This window comes from Sorex araneus, chromosome 4 (assembly GCF_027595985.1).
Source record: "Sorex araneus isolate mSorAra2 chromosome 4, mSorAra2.pri, whole genome shotgun sequence".
In the NCBI taxonomy this organism is placed as follows: domain Eukaryota; kingdom Metazoa; phylum Chordata; class Mammalia; order Eulipotyphla; family Soricidae; genus Sorex; species Sorex araneus.
The window spans coordinates 194,372,392-194,392,237 of record NC_073305.1 but is presented as its reverse complement, the minus strand read 5'-3'; the positions used below and the strand labels follow the sequence as shown (position 1 = coordinate 194,392,237).

The window sequence follows — 19,846 nt, the reverse complement described above, 5'->3', positions numbered from 1 at the left end:
GTATGGGAGAGACTATCCTGACATCGTCAAAAGTGAACAGAATTATTACTTAATTTGATTTAATTATTAAATATGTCAAAAATTTTAAAGAAGATCTAAATGAGTGAGAAAATATTCATGTTCATGGATCAGAAGACAGTATTGTTGCAGTGGGATTAAACACAATTTCTTAAAACCTCAGCAGAGTAGATGATTTCTACCGCTTAGTAGAAATTGAGAGGTGGATTCTAAAATGTGTATGGAGTGACAAAGGACCCTGCATAACCAAGATTGTCCCAGAAAAAGACAAGGTTGGAAGACTCACACTTCCCAATTTCCTTTTTTTTCCCCCTAAGCTGACTGCAAAGGTACAGTAAGACAGTGTGGTCCCATGAGCACCACCTGAGGGGATGAAAATTGTGTTCTCAAAAAATGATTCGAGGACAAGATTCTATCCATATAGAAAAGGATGAAGGTGGACCCCTAACTTGTATCGAAGTGAACTTAAAAATAGATCAAAGACTTAAAACTCTAAATTCTTAACATCCTAATTCAGGAAACATAGACCCAAATCTTTGTGATTAGATTATACAATAGGCTTTTACACCTAACACACAAGCAAGCAACGGGGGAAACAGATCAATTGGGCATCATCAAAATTTAAAAAAAAAGTTTTGTGGTTTTTATGGTGGGGATTGAACCCAGGCCTGCTGCATGCAAGAGAACCCACGTTCTCTTTCCGATCCCTTAGCCTTCACTCTTAACATGGCAGCCGTCTCCTTGGCGTCAGGAGCTTCGGGGGGTGAAGAGGCAGGGCTGTGCCTGTTGGCACAGCTCCTCGATCCTGCTCCTTTCCACATCAGGCAACCTTCAACTGCTTCACCTGGTCCTTCCCACTCTTGTGTGAATGTGTGTGTGTGTGTGGTATGCTTGGGACACCTTGTCCTGTTCCTGCACACAAAGCGTGCACCCCAGGCCTTTGAGCCATCTCCTTGGCCCTCTTCTAAGTCTTTGGCTCATTTTTCCCCCTGTGGTCAAGTCCCCCTATATGTGTGTGTGTGTGTGTGTGTGTGTGTGTGTGTGTGTGTATACACACACACACCTCTTGGAGAGCCTGGCAAGCTACAGAGAGTATCCTGCCCACATGGCAGAGCCTGACAAGCTACCCGTGATGTATTCAATATGCCAAAAACAGAAATGATAGCCTCATTCCCTTGACCCTGAAAAAGCCTCAAATCGTTGGGAAAGACAAGTAAGGAGAGGCTGCTAAAATCTCGGGGCTGAGTATAATAGAGACGTTACTGGTGCCTGCTCGAGTAAATCGACGAACAACGGGATGACAGTGATACAGTGGTCAAGTCCCCCAGTACTGATGCTTCTGAGATTACAAAAGCAGCACCCTCACACAAAAGCTTGATCTCACGATTGTCTCTTCAAAGTAGACAACTCACCTAGGAAGGGATAATCGGGACCATCTCCCTCTAACCTTCATTGCCATGACCCTGAACCAGTCACGCTAAAACTGCCCTTCTGAGGAAGCAGGATGGCGCAGCCCACACTGAAGAAACTTTCTGTTGACTGAAAGTCTATTTCTTTCTTTCTTTTTTTTTTTTTTTGCTTTTTGGGTCACACCCGGCAATGCACAGGGGTCATTCCTGGCTCATGCACTCAGGAATTACCCCTGGCGGTGCTCAGGGAACCATATGGGATGCTGGGATTCGAACCCGGGTTGGCTGTGTGCAAGGCAAACGCCCTACCCACTGTGCTATCACTCCAGCCCCTGAAAGTCTATTTCTGTCACTCAGCAAAATGGGGAGCCCAAAAGAATTTTTAAAGAAAAAAAGAAAAAAACATGACATCTCTTGCACAACAGTTTGTGGTGAGAAATGGTTGCTTGGCCCAAAAACAAATGACAGTCTATATTCTCTCGGGCAAAATTCTCTTTAATGAGTAGCCAACATTTCAGTGCTGACCCCAGAAAGAAATTCCAGATTAAGAGTTCTCTGTTTAATAGAGATGCATCTCTGCACATGTTTTTTATTTTCTTTTTTTGGGTCACACCCGGCAATGCACAGGGGTTACTCCTGGCTCATGTACTCAGGAATTACTCCTGGCGGTGCTCAGGGAACCATATGGGATGCTGGGAATCGAACTCGGGTTGGCCACGTGCAAGGCAAACACCCTACCCCCCTGTGCTATTGCTCCAGCCCCATGTTTTTTATGTGACAGGTACATGGGCTGTTATTGCCCCATTTCACAGAAGAAGAAATTAAGTCCTGAAAGGTAAGAGACTCACCTACTGAAAGTTACATTGCTGGGAGCCCTTGTGCTTCGACAGAGCAGTCGCCAGGAGAGCAGGCTTCAGTGATCACCTACTCTGTGCCAGTGGCTTGTGATCAGGAGGGCCGGAGATTTGGCTGAGCTTTCTTCTCTGTGCATCCACCATTCCTCAGACTCACTTGAGGGCCCTATACTCCTTCCTCCACTCGTAGGTGGCCTTGCCTCAAAACTCTTGGCTGTGTACACGAGACACTTACTCCATGAGCTGTCCCCTTCTGCCCGCAGCTTCCCACATGTCTCCAGCACGCGGTCAGCAGTTGCAACATCTGCCTGGGTCCCTGGCGATCTGGTTTTCCTTCTCCCTGCGCTGGTGGGAGCTCCACCATCCCCAGGAGCTCTGATGAACCACAGGCTTCCTAGGAGTTGGGATAAAATTCAGTAGTTAAGTAACAGCACAGACAGGGAGTGAGGGAGGCAGTACATTCCAGTTCTAAAACTTCCACCCCTAGTGCGCGCCTTGAGCTGTCTGCCTTCTCTGCAGGTTAAAATTCTCTCTGGTAAACGAGGGGTCTGGCCACAGGGCCTGTTCCAGAAGGATGCGATTCAGTCCGGTTTTCCATGGTGTATGTCTCCGTAATGTGCTGATGGGTACGAGATATCAGTGTCTGACTCAGATGTGGGTTTGACATCATTTTTGGGGGAACTTAATTATTTTTAGGCATCTTTTTTTCTTTTTGGGTCACACCCGGCAATGCACAGGGGTCACTCCTGGCTCTGCGTTCAGGAATCACCCCTGGCGGTGCTCAGGGGACCATACGGGATGCTGGGAATCGAACCCCGGGTCGGCTGCGTGCAAGGCAAATACTCTACCCGCTGTGCTATTGCTCCAGCCCTGGCATTTTTCTTAGATGTTTCAACTTCTTTCATTACCCCCCTGTATATTTGCTATTATGAATAACTAAATTTTGTAAATTTCTGCTTTAAAAATGTGGGGGGGGGGTTGGGGCCACACCTGATGGTGCTCAGGGCTTACTCCTGACTCTGTGCTCAGGGATTACTCCTGCAGGGTTCAGGGGACCACATGGGCTACTGGGTATTGAGTCCAGGTTGGGTGCATGCGAGGCTTAACTTGGCTCTGTCACTCTTCTCTGGGGACCTCAGTCTGTCCTTGTAGTGGTCATGTAGGACCCCTGCAGCTCTCAGCTCTGAGGATGTGGTTCTTTGGGGGCAGAGGGACGGTCTGGCCTCCAGATAAGTCCTTGCAGGAACTGGAGAGATAGTGCTGGAGGTGACACTTATGCTTTGCATGAGGCTGTAGTGCTGAGGACCCTGGTTCAAATCCCGGCCACCACATATGGACACCCAGCAGTGCCTCCAAAGAAACACCCGACAACAACAACAAATCCTAGTAGTGGGAGCTATCGACACACAGAAACAGCACAGAGAAGATGCCTCCCCCCAACCCCCTCAGTGGGAAAGGGACAAGTCACTAGCCATCGTGGGTAGAGAAGCAGGCTTGAGTTCATACAATGCTTAATTATTTATGTATGGGGGTGCGGGTGGTTGGGGTTTACTCCTGGCTCTATGCTCAGGGACCACTCTTGGTGGTACTCAGGGCATCAAACAGTGCCAGGCATCAAATCCAGGTCGGCCATCTGCAAGACAAGCATCCCACCCACTGTCTCAGGTCCCCACAACATGTTTCTTGATATTTCCAAATCAAGGTTGTGATCTGGTTTTTGAGGAGGAGCAGGTTCGGCTGGGAGTCCTTGGGGGCGGAGTTTACAGCAGAATGGTCTGGTTCTTCCTGCCTCTGCTCCAGGGGAGCCAAGCTGTCCCTGATGCCCTTGGCCAGATTCTACCTGGCCGGATTTTGCCCCCTGCCCCCAACTGCAGCCATGTCAGATGCTTCTCCAGCCATGTGACCTGCAGCCCAGTTGTGTGACTGGTCAGGCCAACCCCTGCCTCCACTCTGGGCTCTACTCTGTCAAAGGTAAAGAAGGCTAGGACAGGCTGACTGGCCACCCAGAGATTCTGGAACCACCCCTGCTGGCGCTGCCTCTGCACCAGGGACCTCAGGCCCGTGGACAGAAGGGCCGCCCAGCCCCAACCTGAGAGGCGTGAGGCCGGCTCTGGGGCCAACACGCCTGACAGCAGAGCAGGGCTCCTCCAGCCAGGCTGGCCCGTGTGGGTGCAGTATGGCCGGGCAGCTGGAGGTGGACCCTTGGCCTGTCACCTGGGGCTTTTTCCTCCTACCAAGACTCTTGGAGCTTAGGAAGTGGTCCAGACACTGAACGGCCAGGGCGGGTGAGTCAGGCCCAGGTGCCGCTGGGTGTGAGTCAACGGCCACTCACCTGCCAGCTCAGAGCTCAAGGCTTCCGTGTGGGTGGGCTGGGGGTCAGGGCTCAGCCCCCCATTCACACATGCGCTGCCAGCTAGATCCAGGAACTGGACCCGTTCCTGTGATTCTTAGAAACCCAGGACAGGAGCGCGATACTCCTGAGAGAGGCCTTTTCGGCCCGGTGGAAACCAGAGGACACAGAGGGGCAGCAGCTGTGGACTGTGCCCAGGGCCTGAGCCAGACTGACTCCCAAAAGCCACCTTCTCCGAAGGAGGCAGGAAGGGGATGCCCCTGCACCCCGAGATCCTGTCCTGACTGCAGCTCCAAGGCCTTCTCGCTCTTCCTGAGGGTCACACTGGGGCTCAGCATCGGGTACCTGACAGGAGAGATGACTTGCTGGCAGCTCAGACCTGGGCTGGGCTTCTGTTGCCAGCGCAGTGCCCTCTGCAGGGACACGGGGCTGCCAGGAGAGTCTGGGGCATGTCGGTTTGGGTCCCGGTTCCAGGAGGGAGTTTAGCAATGGAGACACCAGAATCTTTTCTTCCTGGGCCTGGAGAGACTAGCGTGTATTTGGCATGCGGGAGCCCCCACATTCGATCCCCAGACCTTATGGTCCTCCAAGCACTTCCAGGTGTGGCCCCCAAACCAAACCAACACAAACCCCAATGTTTTTCTTCTAGGTAGAGTTGGGGGCAGAGAAAAGAGCTCTGACCCGGACACCACCTTTCCCCACCTGGCGTCAGGGCAGCCCTTCCTCAGATCGGGCCCTCAGGGGCCTGGGACGAGGTGACCTCTGGTGGCCCTTCCTGCTTCAGCCACCTGTGGCCACTTGTTCTAGTCTGGAGGGAGGGAACAAACAATTCTAAAGGTGTGGGACGGTCTTAGTCAGGGTTCCCCCAGAAACAGACCTGGGGGGAGCACAGGGGGCTTATTTGGGAGAGTTGAGTCAGGCCTGGAAGCCCATGAATTCCCGCTGTTGGCCTCTGGGCATCCCTGGGGGCTCGGTTCGGCTGGGGGCCCTGGAAACCCTGAGGAAAGCCAGCAGCAGCTCACGTAGCTCTTCTCAGCATCTCCTTCATCTGTGGCACCTGGCAGCATGGGCGCTGCCCCCGGGAGTCTGTCCGCCACGGGCTCGGGCACCACTGCCAACCAGGGCTGCTGCTCCCGTGGCCGCTGCCGTTCTCGCAGGACCCTGGTGAAAGGTCGGCCTGGGAGCTGCTGTCACAGCAGGGGACAGAATCCGGCCGGAGGCAGTCTCAGAACAGGCCATGCTGGGTCATGGGTGAGGGCCGCTCCTGGCCGCTTTCATTCAGACCCTGCTTGCCGAGTGGCAGAGGTGGTGGTGGCAGGGAAGGCCAGAGACTGAGAAATGCGGGTGCTGGCTCTGGGAGCAGGTCACCATTGACCAAGGGAACGGCAGAGGGGCGGTTCTTGTCCCTGATCCCCACAGGGTCTGCTCCAAGGGGACCCTGCTCATCCTCCAGTGAGCAGAATGACACGCTCACTGCTGCTTGAGCCCTGGGCACTGCTGCCTGTCCGGAAGGCCTTCCTGTAGGTGGACAGCCTCTGCCGGGGGCATCTCCCAGCCCTGCTAAGCACAGGAGGGCATCGCTCCTCCCCTGGGGCCCCTACCCTCAACCCTCACTGCCCAGGGGCTCAGGTCCCATTCTTGTAGCTGAGACCAGAGGCTCTCTTGAGCGTGACTAGCTGGCAGAGACACTGCTCTGCCTTTCAGAGCACCCGAAGATACTGGGCATTGGGATGACCCTGTCGGGGACTCTTTGGTGCCCTGTTCTGCTCTCAGTGTCCCTGGTGGGTAAAAATGGACCTCACTGGGCACAAACCTGAATCCTGGGTGCTGACGCATTCCAGCAGGAGACGCACTCCTGGGACCTGCCCAATGGCCTGATCTGGCTGGGAACCTTGGGTAGTGCTGTGGAGGTGGATAACCGTGGGTCAGCTGCTCCTGGGAATGGAGGAAGAGGAAGGCGGGTAAAACTCACTGTTGACGCCTAAGGACGCACGCCGAGGGGAGAGATTGTCTTAACGTTTAAATCCAGCTCTTCGGTTACACCAGCCATTTTCACATGCTCACTTGCCGTGGCTGGCTGGTGCTGCCATCTGGGCCCGCCTATGGGACAGTGGTCACGGCATTAGGCAGGAGAGAGCTTTTCCATCACAGCTAAACCCTGTTCCCAGGGGGAGCTGCCGAGGTGGCACCGCTGATAAGGAGCGGGTCCTTCCAATTCAGAGCTGGCTTCTCGGAGGAGGAACCAGCTTTGTGGACACTCCTGCCCTCCATTTTACTTTCTGTGGAGGGCGCCACCGCCTCTTCTCAGATTCCTCTGCCTTAGAACAGTAGGGTCTTGGGGGAGAGTTGATGTGCTCCTCTGCGCAGCCTCCCCCACGGGCTGGCACGTTTCCAGTAATGCCCAGTCTTGGTGGAAGCTGTGGTTGGCCCCGAAGAGCTGCCGGGTAACTCTCGGGCACAAGCCCTCGCACTGATACCCCAATGGGGGTTGGCCAGGCCCCCCTCTCTGCGTTCCAGCCTGAACAGGCGGCTGGACCTGAGCGTCTCTGAGGTGCTGTGACCCTTTGGAATGAAATCCTCCTGTTCTTGGCGGTGAGGAGGCAGCCAGACCGTTGAAGGGAGCGTCCAGGCACTCAACACGTTGGAGACCATCATGAAGGGGACCCTCTTTTCTGCTTCTGCTCAAGCTGAGGAACAGACAAGTGCATTGTGCGTCAGTGGCCAGCACAGGGACAGATGCCCGCTAAGAGCTCTGTGACAAAGGATGTGCATTCTCTGCTTTAAAAAAGTCTTTATTTTTTTCAGGGGGTGAGGGACAAGAGGAGACAGGGCTGTACCAGGGAGACTGTGGTTGAGCGCTGGTACCAGTGACATACTGCCCCTATTGTCGGCGCGGGAAGGCCCAGAGACCTTCTGTGCAGTGAAGGTTGGCGGTGACACTGTCTCCAAGCCCAAGGAGATGTGTGGTTCTCGACCCCTGAGGAACAGCCCTCGGGGAGCTTCCACCCATCCCCGCCAGACCACCTCCTGGGGTGCGGGCGGGGCCAGGTGAGGCTTTTGCCATGGTGGGAGGGGAGCGGAGAACAGAAGCTCAGTGCTGAGGGTTGGGGTGTCCGTTTGTCCTAAGCAGGATGCTCCAGTGGGTCCATCTGCACCCCTCCCTCTGTCACCTGCCACCTGTCTCACTCACGTCCTCAGCAGCAGTTGAACGGGAGGGCTGTGTCCTTCCCGTGCTCTCTACTCGAGGGCGTCTACACAGGGAGACTGGCCCCCGGGGTCAGCTGGGCCTGGAGCATCCTGTCTTTGAGGAGAAGGGCCAAGATTCTGGGGGGCCTCCTGGATCCAGCCCAGCACTCTCACCCAGGGCTCTTTGTCTTCCTCCAGCCAGCTGTGACTGTCACGGCCCATCTGGAGGCGGGGATGGGGTAGGGGGAGACTCCAGGGGTGACGTCTCAGTCCCGGGCCCTCTTCATGTCCCATGGCCTGAACTCAGAGCAGCTCTGAGACCCCATCTCCTAGGCGTTCAGGTCCAAGTCCTGGAATGTCCCAGCTGCGCCTTAGCTGGAGGCCTCATCAGCTGATTTCTTGGGCATTCGAACTTTGCCAAATGCCCATCTCTGAGCTTGGTCCATGGGCCAGGAGTTCCCACCCGTCTCTGGTGCTGTGACTTTCTCTGGCATGTCCTGTACTTCTGGCACCTTCCTCAGCCTCCTTTTATTATTATTATTATTATTATTATTATTATTATTATTATTATTATTAAATTTTATTGAACCACCATGAGATAGTTACAAGCTTTCATGTTTGGGTTATAATCTCACAATGATCAAACACCCATCCCTCTACCAGTGCACATTCCCCACCACAGATATCCTGGGTATACCCCCCTTTCCCACCCTCCCCCTGCCTCCATGGCAGACAATATTCCCCATACTCTCTCTCTACTTTTGGGCATTATAGCTTGCAACACAGGCACTGAGAGGTCATCATGTTTGGTCCATTATGTACTTTCGGCATGCATCTCCCATCCCAACTGGTTCCTCCAGCTATCATTTTCTTAGTGATTCTTTCTCTATTCCATCTGCCTTCTCCCCTCTGCTCATGAAGCAGTCTTCCAGCTATGGGGTAACCCCCCTGGCCCTTGTATCTACTGTCCTTGGGTGTCAGCCTCATGTAATGTTATTCTATACTCCACAAATGAGTGCAGTCCCTCTATGTCTGTCCTTCTCTTTCTGACTCATTTCACTTAGCATGATACTCTCTATGTCTATCCATTAATAAGCAAATTTCATGACTTCATCTCTACTAACAGCTGCATAGTATTCCATTGTGTAGATGTAGCAAAGTTTCTTTAACCAGTCATCTGTTTTAGGGTACTCGGGTTGTTTCCAGATTTTGGCTATTGTGAACAGTGTTCTCTCAGCCTCCTTGACAGCGGGATCTTCTATCCAGATGGGCTGATCTTGTAGGCCCAAACCTTGCTGTAGTCACTACCTTGGCCAGGGGACTTCTGAGCCACATGACTAACTCCGTATAAGGGACACCCTTCCTGCCTTGTCAGTGAGCATGCCCCCTGGGCAGTTGCCTCTGGAAGGCGAGACTGTGCCATCCAGACCTGGCAGCCCCGTGTCCTGGCATCGGAGACCCACTTCTTCCTGATTTTATTCCTGTCTGTGACCCTGGCCAGAGAGGCAAAGAGTAAGAAACCTCTCAAATGCTCTCACTAAGCCAAGGTGGAGGGAAGCAGATGAGAAGCCCGGACCTATGGGTCTTGCATTTCTTTAAAAACTTTTATTTTGGGAGTTGGAGCGATAGGACAGCAGGTAGGGCATTTGCCTTGCACAGGACCAGCCCAGGTTCAATTCCAGACATCCCTTATGGTCCCCAGAGCTCCGCCAGGAGTAATTCCCGCGTGCAGAGCCAGGAGTAACCCCTGAGCATTTCTGGGTGAGACCCAAAAAGCCAAAAAAAAATTATTTTGTTTTCTGGGCCACACCCGGTGATGCTCAGGGGTTACTCCTGGCTCTGCACTCAGGAATCACCCCTGGAGGGCTCAGGGGACCATATGGGGTACGGAGGATGCCAGAGTCTCTCTGGCAGGGTTGTGTGCTTCCTCATGAGTGCAAACTCCTTTTCCCTGGGCTCTGTTTTGGGAGTTTGGAGGCCCATCTGAGCATTCTGTTGCCCTGAGATACCCCCGTTAGCGTGGGAGGTGCACCCCTTGACTCTGCACAGACCAGAGTAGGGCGATCAGCATGGTGCTGGTCCCTTGGCCCTGCTCCTGCCCACTCTGCAACTCTCCTGCCCCCTCCGCAACTCTCCTGGCTGTATCCCAGTGCTGGCTGCCCATGGAACTGGCGCTCCGAGCTGCTGGAATCCCGGGGCGGGGGAGGAGGGAGCAAACACATTCTTAGGAGTGGGGCTGAGCTAACAGTGACCAGCCCCCACGGCTCCAACAGCACTCAAGTCTCGGCCTGGCATCCCTGGCCTCCTCCACGGGACCAAGTTTCCTAGTGTGAGAAAGCCACACCGTTGGCAGCCCTGAGGGGGTGAAGGGACGAGTTCCTTGAGGGGATAATTCCACCAGGGCCGTGAAACAAGTCCACCTCTCTTTCGGCAAATATCACTTCTGATGTCACCAGGGTTTGGCAGTGGAGCTGAGGGCCCATCCGGCAGCGCCAGCGGGGGAGGCCCTGGCAGCACAGCTGAGCTGCTCCCTGCAGGGCCCTTGCTGGCTCTGCGCTTCTCTGGGGTGCGGGGGAGCACTGGGGAGCGGGATCTGGGGTTAGTTTAGTGATCCGAGGACCCCACTGCTCCGCACTGTGGGGTCGGGAGCCTCATGAAGGGCTGGTGGCAATGGACCTACAGTAACAGCCGGGGATGGTGGCATCTAGATGGGAAAGTAATGGCGGGCGCTGCCCTCAGGATTGCCTGCTGTAGCACAGGGCTGCCTGGAGTGCGGCTTATAGCTCTGGCAAGATCCGCGTTCTGGGGGCTGAAGTGATAGCACAGCAGGGAGGGCGTTTGCCTTGCACGCGGCCAACCCGGGTTCGATTCCCAGCATTCCATATGGTCCCCTGAGCACTGCCAGGGGTAATTCCTGAGTGCAGGGCCAGGAGTAACCCCTGAGCATCGCTAGGTGTGACCCAAAAAGGGGAAAAAAAAAAGAGCCGAGTTCTGCTGGGATGGAGCAGGTGCTCATGGCTCAAAGGGAAGGAGAGTGTGTGGGTCCTGGGGACCTGCAGGGCCCACTCTGGCCCCGGAGATCCTGGCGCAGCTGAACCTGCTCAAATTCTTAGGTGGCAAGAAGGTTTTTAAATTTTTTTTATTATTATGAGGTAGTTCACAATATTTGATTACGTTTAATATTCAAACACCAGTCCCAGCGCCATGACACCTTCCCACCACCATATTTGGGATGTTTCCATCCTGAACCCCAATCCCTGTCCCAAAGCAGAACCAAAATCATATATTTTGTATTATTTGTTATGAAAAACTGCTGAAAATGCTACAAAAAAGTATCCGTAGAGGAAAGAGTGTGAAGATTGTTCTATTTTGTCAGGGGCTATTAAGACCTTCACAAAAAAAAAAAAAGACCTTCTATAAGAGATCACTAACATGTTGTTAAGGGTTGAGCCCTGTGAATGTTCATATATCACTGTCACTGCCATCCCGTTGCTCATCGATTTGTTCAAGGGGGCACCAGTAACGTCTCTCATTGTGAGACTTATTGTTACTGTGTTTGGCATAACCAATACGCCATGGGTAGTTTGCCAGGCTCTGCCATGCAGGCGAGATACTCTCGGTAGCTTGCCAGGTTCTCTGAGAGGGGCAGAGGAATCAAACCCGGGTCAGCCGAGTGCAAGGTGAACGCCCTACCCACTGCGCTATCGCTCCAGTCCATGTATATATGTATACATATATATATATATACACATATATATATCTTTCCCTCTATGATTTGTTGCCTACTATTTGAACCCCATCAAATGTGGTGTGGTACTCCTGAGTTGTGTCTTACGATATGTCGTGCGGCCGCATCTGCGGCAGTGTGGTCCAGGAATAGGTTCACTCGTGCGTAAGGCTCGGCCCGAACATGTGGGGAGCGACCTTGAGCATGGCGGTGGTTGGGTTCTGGAGGTTTTCGGCTACAACTTCTGTCTTGTTTGTTGCAGTTCCGCATTCATCTGCAGGTAGTAGAACTGTATAACAGGAGGGCGGGGCAGAAACGGGCCTGAGAGAGCATCTCTTCTACCTGCATGGGGAAAATGAGCTCAGAGAGGAGACACTTTTCTCAGGCCACAGCGTGGTGGCCAGCTGGAGTCTGGAACCAGGTGTCCCCACCGCTGCCTCTCCTTGCGGGGTCAGCTCCTGCTGACTGACTATACTGGACCTCGGCCGAGACCTGAGGCTCAGTGTGGAGAAAAAAGGGGTTGGCCACTGCTGGGGAGCAGATCAATTTGTTTTCTTTCTTTAGAATCAAGACACTGTTGGCCAATTTCCGCAGTGGAGATACTCACGCTGCGGCCCTGTACCAACATGCTGACAGCCGGCGGACCGAAATTCCCCCGAGTTTCACCATCTGCTCTTATCACACGGTGCCATTCAAGCACAGTGGGAACTTTCTGGAGCCCCAGAGTCAGAACTTGCTGGAAACTGGCCCGCACCTGGAATTTCCAATGCTGCAGAGGCACCCCTCAGAGATCGCAAGGCCAGCCGTGTCCAGCATCCCTGCAGCTCGGCGTCTGACATCCTGCTGCTCTCACCACCAGCCACCTGAGCGTCTCGTCACGGGCGGCCTGGCCTGATGGAGCTGTCGCGCTGCTCTGTGATCTGACTTTTCTGTGCGGACTCTGGCCCGCGGCCTGCTGCTGCTTTTTCTGGGATTGAGGCCCACAAGGCGGGCGACTGAGGAGGGACCGAAAGAGCTGGCGAATGAAGAGCCCCTGCACCCCCTGTCATGGGGAGGGTCGGGGGGGGGGCGCGTCGGGGAGAAAACAGGTCAGTGGAGGTGTCCATACAGGTCAAGGCAATGGGAGCAGCAAGCAGGGCCTGGAAGCCACCACCCGGCCCTCAGTTCCGTCCTGCCTTGGAGCTCGCACGGGGCAAGGACGATTTCCCTTCCATCTCTGCTCTGAGGAGGACGAGACCCCAAAGCAGAGGGTGCACGTCAGCTGGCCCTCTGCTGCAGGGAGGCGATAGGGCATAGTAGGGAGTGTGGTGAACAGGAGAGCAGGGCTGCCCCCGAGAGCTCCGTTCCCGCTCACTAGCTGCCCTGCTCAGTGGCCCAGGGAAGGCTGGCCTCTAGTGTCGGCGGCTTCTACAGAGAAGCTAGGAGAGGAGGTTTCTGTGTGAAGTCTCTCCGTGTCAGATTGCCACCGGTTCGTTGAAAACTACACCACGTCCAACATAGCTCTGGTGGGGGAGCCACTTTTTAGGTGGTGACAGGTCAGGAGGTGGGTATGTGGCATGTTGACTCCTCATCCTGTCACCCTGAGCAGGTCTGTCACGGACAGTTGATCATGTTGGTGACCATACAACAGTATCCGGCTGTGCACATGCACGACTGCTTGCAGAGCTGTGCCATAGCCCTGTGTGCCAGCCTGTGCCATCACTGTGAGTGCAGACCCCCACCCAGAGACCCCGGGAGAGGGGCCAGCCAGTTCTCCATGTGGGACGTTTGCCTGAGGGCACCAAAGTGGATTCAGATGAACTTGGTCTGAGCAGAGTGAAGAGTGGGGCGGAGCGAGCAGGAGAGGGCTCGGCTCTGACTCAGACAGACCCCCGACCCCCAGTGAAAGGCACTGTGGGAAGTGTAAGAGGCGCAGATGTCGCTGTACCGGCATGTGAGGGGCGCTGAGGGGCTGTACTGGAGGGCGGAGGTAGGGAAGAGGCAGGACTGGGCTGGCTGCATGTGGCCCCCGGATGGGGAGTACTGTGGCCCCTTAGTCCCACGTATGTGTGGGAGCATTGTCGGAGAAGAGGCGGGTGGACCCTCGGGCACTTCTTGCCTTCACATCTTTGGCCACTGGTGCCATGTCATGGGTGAAACTGAGCAAGTCGGAGCAGGTCAATTTTGTTTGTTTGGGGACACACCCAGAAATTCTCAGGGCTTTTTCCTGGCTCCACCCTCAGGGGTCACTCCTGACAGGGCTCAGGGGACCATATGGGATGCTGGGGATTGAACCCAGACTGGCCGCGTACAAGGCAAGCGCCGGCCCCTCTGTGCCACAGCCCTTGGGGAAGGAGAGGGGGCCGCGGAGCCGGCCTGGCGTGAGGCCAGCCTTTCTTCCAGACTGCTGTTTCCTCCACTCTAGTTGGCTGATTCCCTTGGTACTGCCAGACAGAGATGCAGCCACAAGCCCTCCATCTGCTGAGCTGGCGCCCCTCTCCGCCCAGGTACGGCCCAGTGCCTTCCCCAGGCCCCTGGGGGCCCATCCAGGTCGCTCCAGAGACACTTCCTTCTCTCCGCACCGCACCCGCCTTGTTTTTGAAACACAAGATCATGTGCTGTATCAGTTTTCCGTCTTGCTCCCTGCCCAGCTGCTCCCTGGCCCCCAGCTTCCTCCAGCTGGGAGATTTTTCCATGAACATTCACAGGGAGAGTTTGGGGCTGTTTTAACAGCTGCGGAGGCCTCCCTGTGTGGCCACCACCCCCAACTGGTGGGCAGCTGGGTTTGATCTAGTTGTAAGAGGAGACGCTGGCTTCTCTTTTCACCCACGGCATGTTGTAAGGAAATCACCCCATTAAGCCAAGCAGAAAAGTCAGTGCGGCAGTAAAAGGAATTGAGGGGCAAAAGCGCGAGGGCAGGAAATGGACAAAACATGGGTCTCCAGCTTTTCCTTGGCATATGCATGTGTGTGTGTGTGTGTGTGTGTGTGTGTGCGCGTGAGTGCGTGTGTGTGTAAAGTGAATGAGTGCATGTGGCCTAGGGGATGGAACCTAAGGGCTCCCACGTACATAGCTGAGTACTGGTCCTCTGCACCCTCTTCCTAGCTCTGGGAGACTCATTCGGCTGGATGGCTGGTGAGATAGTGCAAAGGACCGGGGGGCAGTGCAAAGGCTGCAGGGCACGTTTGCATATCCACGGCCCTGAGTACAATCCCTGGCTTTGTGGCATGGCCCCAGGCACTAATGGGTGTAGCCCAGGGGCCTCTGAGCAACACAGAATTGCTGGGCCTGAGGACGAACTGTCTGGGTAGGTTGGCCAACCATCACAGGAAGTGTTCCATGGGGTCCCCCTGAGCACTGCTGGGGAGACACCCCCACCTCTCCCCCACCATAGGTAAGGTTGTGTGAAATTATGGAGGAGATGATGTTTTTGTTTTGTTTTGTTTGGGGGCCACACTTGGCAGTGCTGAAGGTTTACTCCAAGCCCTGGACTCGGGTATCACTTCTGGTGGGCTTGGGGGTCGCTGTGTGGTGCTCGGGGAACGTGCAAGGCCAGCCCCTTTGCACGTTCCAGCTGTACTATGGATCCAGCTCACGGAGGGGCTGATTTTGTGAGAGCTGGTGGGGGTTGGCGGAAGACTAGAGGCTGACAGTCAGTAAGGGGTGGGCGCATGCTTTGTGCGTGGGTGCCCTGGCATCACTGCTCTGGGGGTGCAGTCTCCCTGTGACTCCTGGGCCACGCCCCAGAAGGGATAGTGATGAGGCAGTGGTGGGGTGCCAAGTGGGTTGGAACCTAAAGGTCAAGCTTAATCTGCAGAGAAATACTTTTCCGAGAGCAGGGCACTTGCAACATTGCAAAGAATGATGGGGACCTGAGGAGACCCAGGGGCCCGGTGGGCGCAAACGTAAAGGCCACACGGGTCCAACAGTGACCTTAGTGTGCGCAGAGGCTGGCCAGGTTTGAGGCTGGTGGTAAAGGCCAAGGCCTCCATCCCTCTTGGTGCCCGGAGAGGCATGTGGGCGAGGCTGGAGTGCAGGCGAGAGCTGAGGGAAAGTTAGCTCGATTAAGTCGGGGTGTGGTGACCATTACAGGGGGCATTTTCCAGAACTGTCCAGAGCTCACATTATTGGCCTGTTGACTTCATAAATTATTCAGAGTCTCAGAAATGCCAGGATGTGCCGGCTCCCGTCTCGGGCTGCAGGCAGCTCAGGTTCTCCGGATCAGATGTCTGCGTCTGTCCCAGATGCCGGGCTGGCTTTCATTAGCAGACAGAGAAACTGCGGTGCAGATGGGGAACAGGATTTGCCCGCCTGGCCAGGGAGCCCCGGGCTCCCCCATCACACCCCCTGCTCTGCACCAGGGTGGTCTGCGTCCCCTGTCCTGTTTGCTTTCACTTTTCTCCCTCAAGGTGGTTGGGAAGAGGGAGGGATTTTGTTTTTGTTTGGGGACCACTCCCAACTCAGTGCTCCAGGGCTGCTCCTAGCAGTCAGGGGGACATCCCTGCAGTGTCCCCAGGACCAGCAAGTCAGAGTAGACCTAGCAGAGGAACGGAAGTGGGGACCCACCGTGGCCCCAGCACACTTCCATGCCCTTGTCTGAGCCAGAACACGGGCTGGTTGCTGGGGGCCGCAGACGACCTGCAGCGCCCCCCCACCCCGTCGTCCTTGGCCCCCTCCCCACTCTCCTGTAGATTCTCACCCGTGTGGCTTGGGCAAAGGTTGTCCATGGAGAGGGCATGACCACGCCGGGCATGAGGGATTTGAACCCTTGGCCACCACTTGCCACCTCTGCTGCTGCTGCGTGTTTGCCCTGTCCTGGCTCTGCAGCTCGGGTTCGTCAGCTACTCAGAGGATGGGAAGGACTAGACGAAGTGTCTGGTGCCAGGACGAGCTCAGAGACCCACTTGGCGTGACACCAGCCCTGCCACAAGGGGCGCAGGCGATGATCCCTGGCACCAACAGCTGAAGAGCTCTTCAGGCTGGCCAGGATGACTCGGGCCCAGTGTCGGTCCTCTCATGGATACTCAGGGCTAACACAATGGTGGGGTGCCCACTCGCTCAGAGAAGACATGCACCCGCCGCCCTCCCGGCCCCCCAGGTGCCCAGACCCCACATGAGACCGCACTAGGAGAGGCTGGCCCTGCCCCGCAGCCCTGAGCCAGCCAAACCCTCAGGACGGCCCTGGGTCCCTTGGCCAAGGTCAGTGGCTCCTGCTTCTAGAACGTTCCCTTCTTCCCATTGCCCTGGTGGGAATCAGATGACCTCAACCCGGAGCTGCAGCCGAAATAGAACAGCTGGCTAATAGGTTTTCCTTTGAAGCTCCAGCGGCTGTCACGGAGGACTGGCCCGTCCAGAGCTCGTGGCACGGATGAGCTCAGTGACCGGCAGCTTTGTCCCTTTCACATGCTCAGGCTGGATAACCAGGGGGAAGTGGGGCTTGAATTATCCGAGCATGGCAAGGAGTTCTGGCATATTCCCTGGGCAGCTGATGTCTTGCTAAAGCCCGGCCACTGAGCGCTCTCTCCAGCCCCAGACGTGCCACTTGGCGTGACTAACTCAAGGGTACGGGGTCCTGCAGTCTTCTGGACCCACCACCTCAATCTAGTTGCCAAAACTTCCATCGGCCCTGACTGAGTGTCTCCCCCGACAGCCCCCACCCCTGCCACCCCCCTGCCTCACCCTCCATGCAGGCAGCCACGATCTAGCCCAGCTGAGGACCTCCTTGTGGCCCCATCACATACGATGTGTCCATCTGTGTCCGGCGTCGTTCACGGAGCACATTTTCATGGTCCCGTGCTGCCTGTAACAGACAGGGTAGCCGAGTGATCAGACCACGTTCCTGGCTCCCTTCATCGCTGAAGAGCCATTGGCTGTCAGGAAGTGCTGCCTGCGATGCAAGCATGTGCTCTCGGGCCGCTGGACGAGCTGGCCCACTTGTAATTCTCGGGATGCTTTACTCTGGCACGGCGCCGGGGCCCTCTCTCCTCGTGGTGAGAGCCCCAGCTTCTCCCGCTGCAGCACTGTTCCTGTCCTTTAGACTATGGCCATCCCGGCGAGTGAGGGGGGGCCCTGTGGGGGGAGGGGGCATCGCTAACGCTCACCACGCCGAGCGGCTCTTCGCCTGTTTGCTATGTGTGTGTCTTCTTTGAAGAAATGTCCATCCTAGTCCTTCAGTTTCCCCCATTTTCTTTCGGGGGTACACCTGGCATTGCTCAGGGGCAGCTCCCAGCTCTGTGCTCAGGGATTGCTCCTGGCAGTGCTCGGAGGACCATGTGGTGCCAGAGCTTGACCCCAGGCTGATGTCCACAGAGCCTGCATTCTTTGCCCTTCATGAGTCGGGGTTCTTTGTGGGTTTCGGTTGGGAGAGCATTCATATGTTTAGAATCTGAGGTCCTAGCATGGTTGCAAACATTTTCTCCCATCCTATACATTTTTTCTTACTTTTTTTTTTCACTTGTTAGAGGGAGCATTTTTGGATATGCTCAGGGTTCCCTGAGGTGTCAGGGCTCAGACCTGGGGCTCCTACATGCAAAGCGTGCACTCCAGCCCTTTGAGCTATTCCCCCAAGCAGCCAAGTCCCTCCAGCTCTGTGCTCATTCCCGTCCTCCAGGCACTCTGGTGGCAGCCGGTGCGTGTCCACCTCGCGCAGAGCAAGCTTCTCTTCTGGGCTCCGTGCTCGTGCCCAGGAAACTGCAGCTCAGAACTCAAAGAACCTTGAACTCGGAGCCTTTGAAGGTCTTCTGGAGGCTTCCTCTGTCATCTGGCTCTCACCGGCAGCCACAGTGAGGAATCGGAATAACAAGCGAGCCTGAAACAGGGCAGACGGGCCCTAGCACTGCCCGAGAACCCCTCGCTTCTCTGTGGTGGGTTTCCCTACGGGTCGGGAGGCTGGACTCCATCTCCCCAGCTCATGCCGCCTGATTCGTGCCATGTGGCTGATGAGAGAACAGCCTGTGAGAAGAAAGGACGGGGCCAGAGAGACTGTGGGTCTTGTTTGTTTGTTTTGAGTAACACCAGCAGTACTCAGGACTTAGGCTCTGTGCTTAGCGGTTGCTGGTGGCAGCGCATGTGCATGACAAGCGCCCTCCCTGCTGCACTGTCGCTCCAGCCCCAAGTGGGCAGGGCGCTTGTCTTGCACGTGGTGGACCCAGGTTTGTTCCTCAGCACCCCATATGGTCCTCCAAGAACTACCAGGAGTAATTCCTGAGTGCAGAGCCAGGAGTAAGCCTGAGCATCGCCAGTGTGGCACAGAGGGAGAGAGGGAGAAGAAGAAGAAGGAGAAGGAGAAGGAGAAGGAGAAGGAGGAGAAGGAGAAGGAGAAGGAGAAGGAGAAGGAGAAGGAGAAGGAGAGGAAGAGGAAGAGGAAGAGGAAGAAGAAGAAGAAGAAGAAGAAGAAGAAGAAGAAGAAGAAGAAGAAGAAGAAGAAGAAGAAGAAGAAGAAGAAGAAGAAGAAGAAGAAGAAGAAGAAGAAGAAGAAGAAGAAGAAGAGGAGGAGGAGGAGGAGGAAGTGGAGGAGGAGGAGGAGGAGGAGGAGAAGGAGGAGGAGGAGCAGGGGAGGGGACCTACCCTCCATGATTCCAGGGGCTGTCCACTGCAGCAGGGTCAGTATTAGAGTCCAGTGACCTCCTCTAGGGGAAGATTCCCTGGAGGTCTGGGCTGGTGTTGGGACAATGAAACAAAGGTTCCAGTGTCCCTGTGTCCCCTGCTCCTTTGCAGCGGCCAGTGAGGGCGAGTAATGGGCAGCTGAGGAGAGGAGCGGTTCGCCCAGACAGTGGGTCAGTGCCCGATAGACTGCTTCCTTCCCCGCTTGTCCAGCAACGCACTGCGTAGACGCGGGGCTCTGGGCTCACTCTGCCTCCCGAATGTGAGCTGTCGAGAACAAGGGTGTGGCCCTGTCCCTTGCTCGGGAGGTGATGGGGTGTGGTGGCCGCAGCGTGGGCTTGCACCAGGCTGCCTGGCTTTGCCTTGGGATTATTATTTTGCGAGTTCTTCGTGCAGTGGTTTTCTCGTCTGTGCCGTGGGGCGTGAGTGGCACTGCCCAGCAGGCTCACCATGGGACTTAGATGTGGTCATCAGGTAACGCGCCCGAACCTTGAAGGGGTGGAAGAGGATATGCTGAGTGAAGGGGTCAGAGCTGGACGATGGAACAAAGGCTGTGCCAGGGCTGCTTGCGATGCAGTCACTGGGCGATTGTTCTTGGCCCCCAGTCATTGACGTGGCATACGCAGGGGGCTGGGCCCTGCCCCCAGAACAATCAGCTGAGGAAATAGACCTACCTCCTTCCTTCCTTCCTTCCTTCCTTCCTTCCTTCCTTCCTTCCTTC

At 55.5% G+C, this 19,846-nt stretch overlaps 1 protein-coding gene across 1 annotated transcript in view; it reads left to right on the top strand.

Moving 5' to 3' along the window:
* The first annotated feature begins 2,234 nt into the window (after nucleotides 1-2,234).
* KPNA7 (karyopherin subunit alpha 7) overlaps nucleotides 2,235-19,846 on the top strand; it is a 50,926-nt gene continuing 33,314 nt past the window's right edge. Inside the window, exon 1 of the mRNA XM_055136539.1 lies at nucleotides 2,235-2,262. The gene's annotated coding sequence lies outside the window, so the exon portion shown is untranslated. The remainder of the gene's footprint in view (nucleotides 2,263-19,846) is intronic.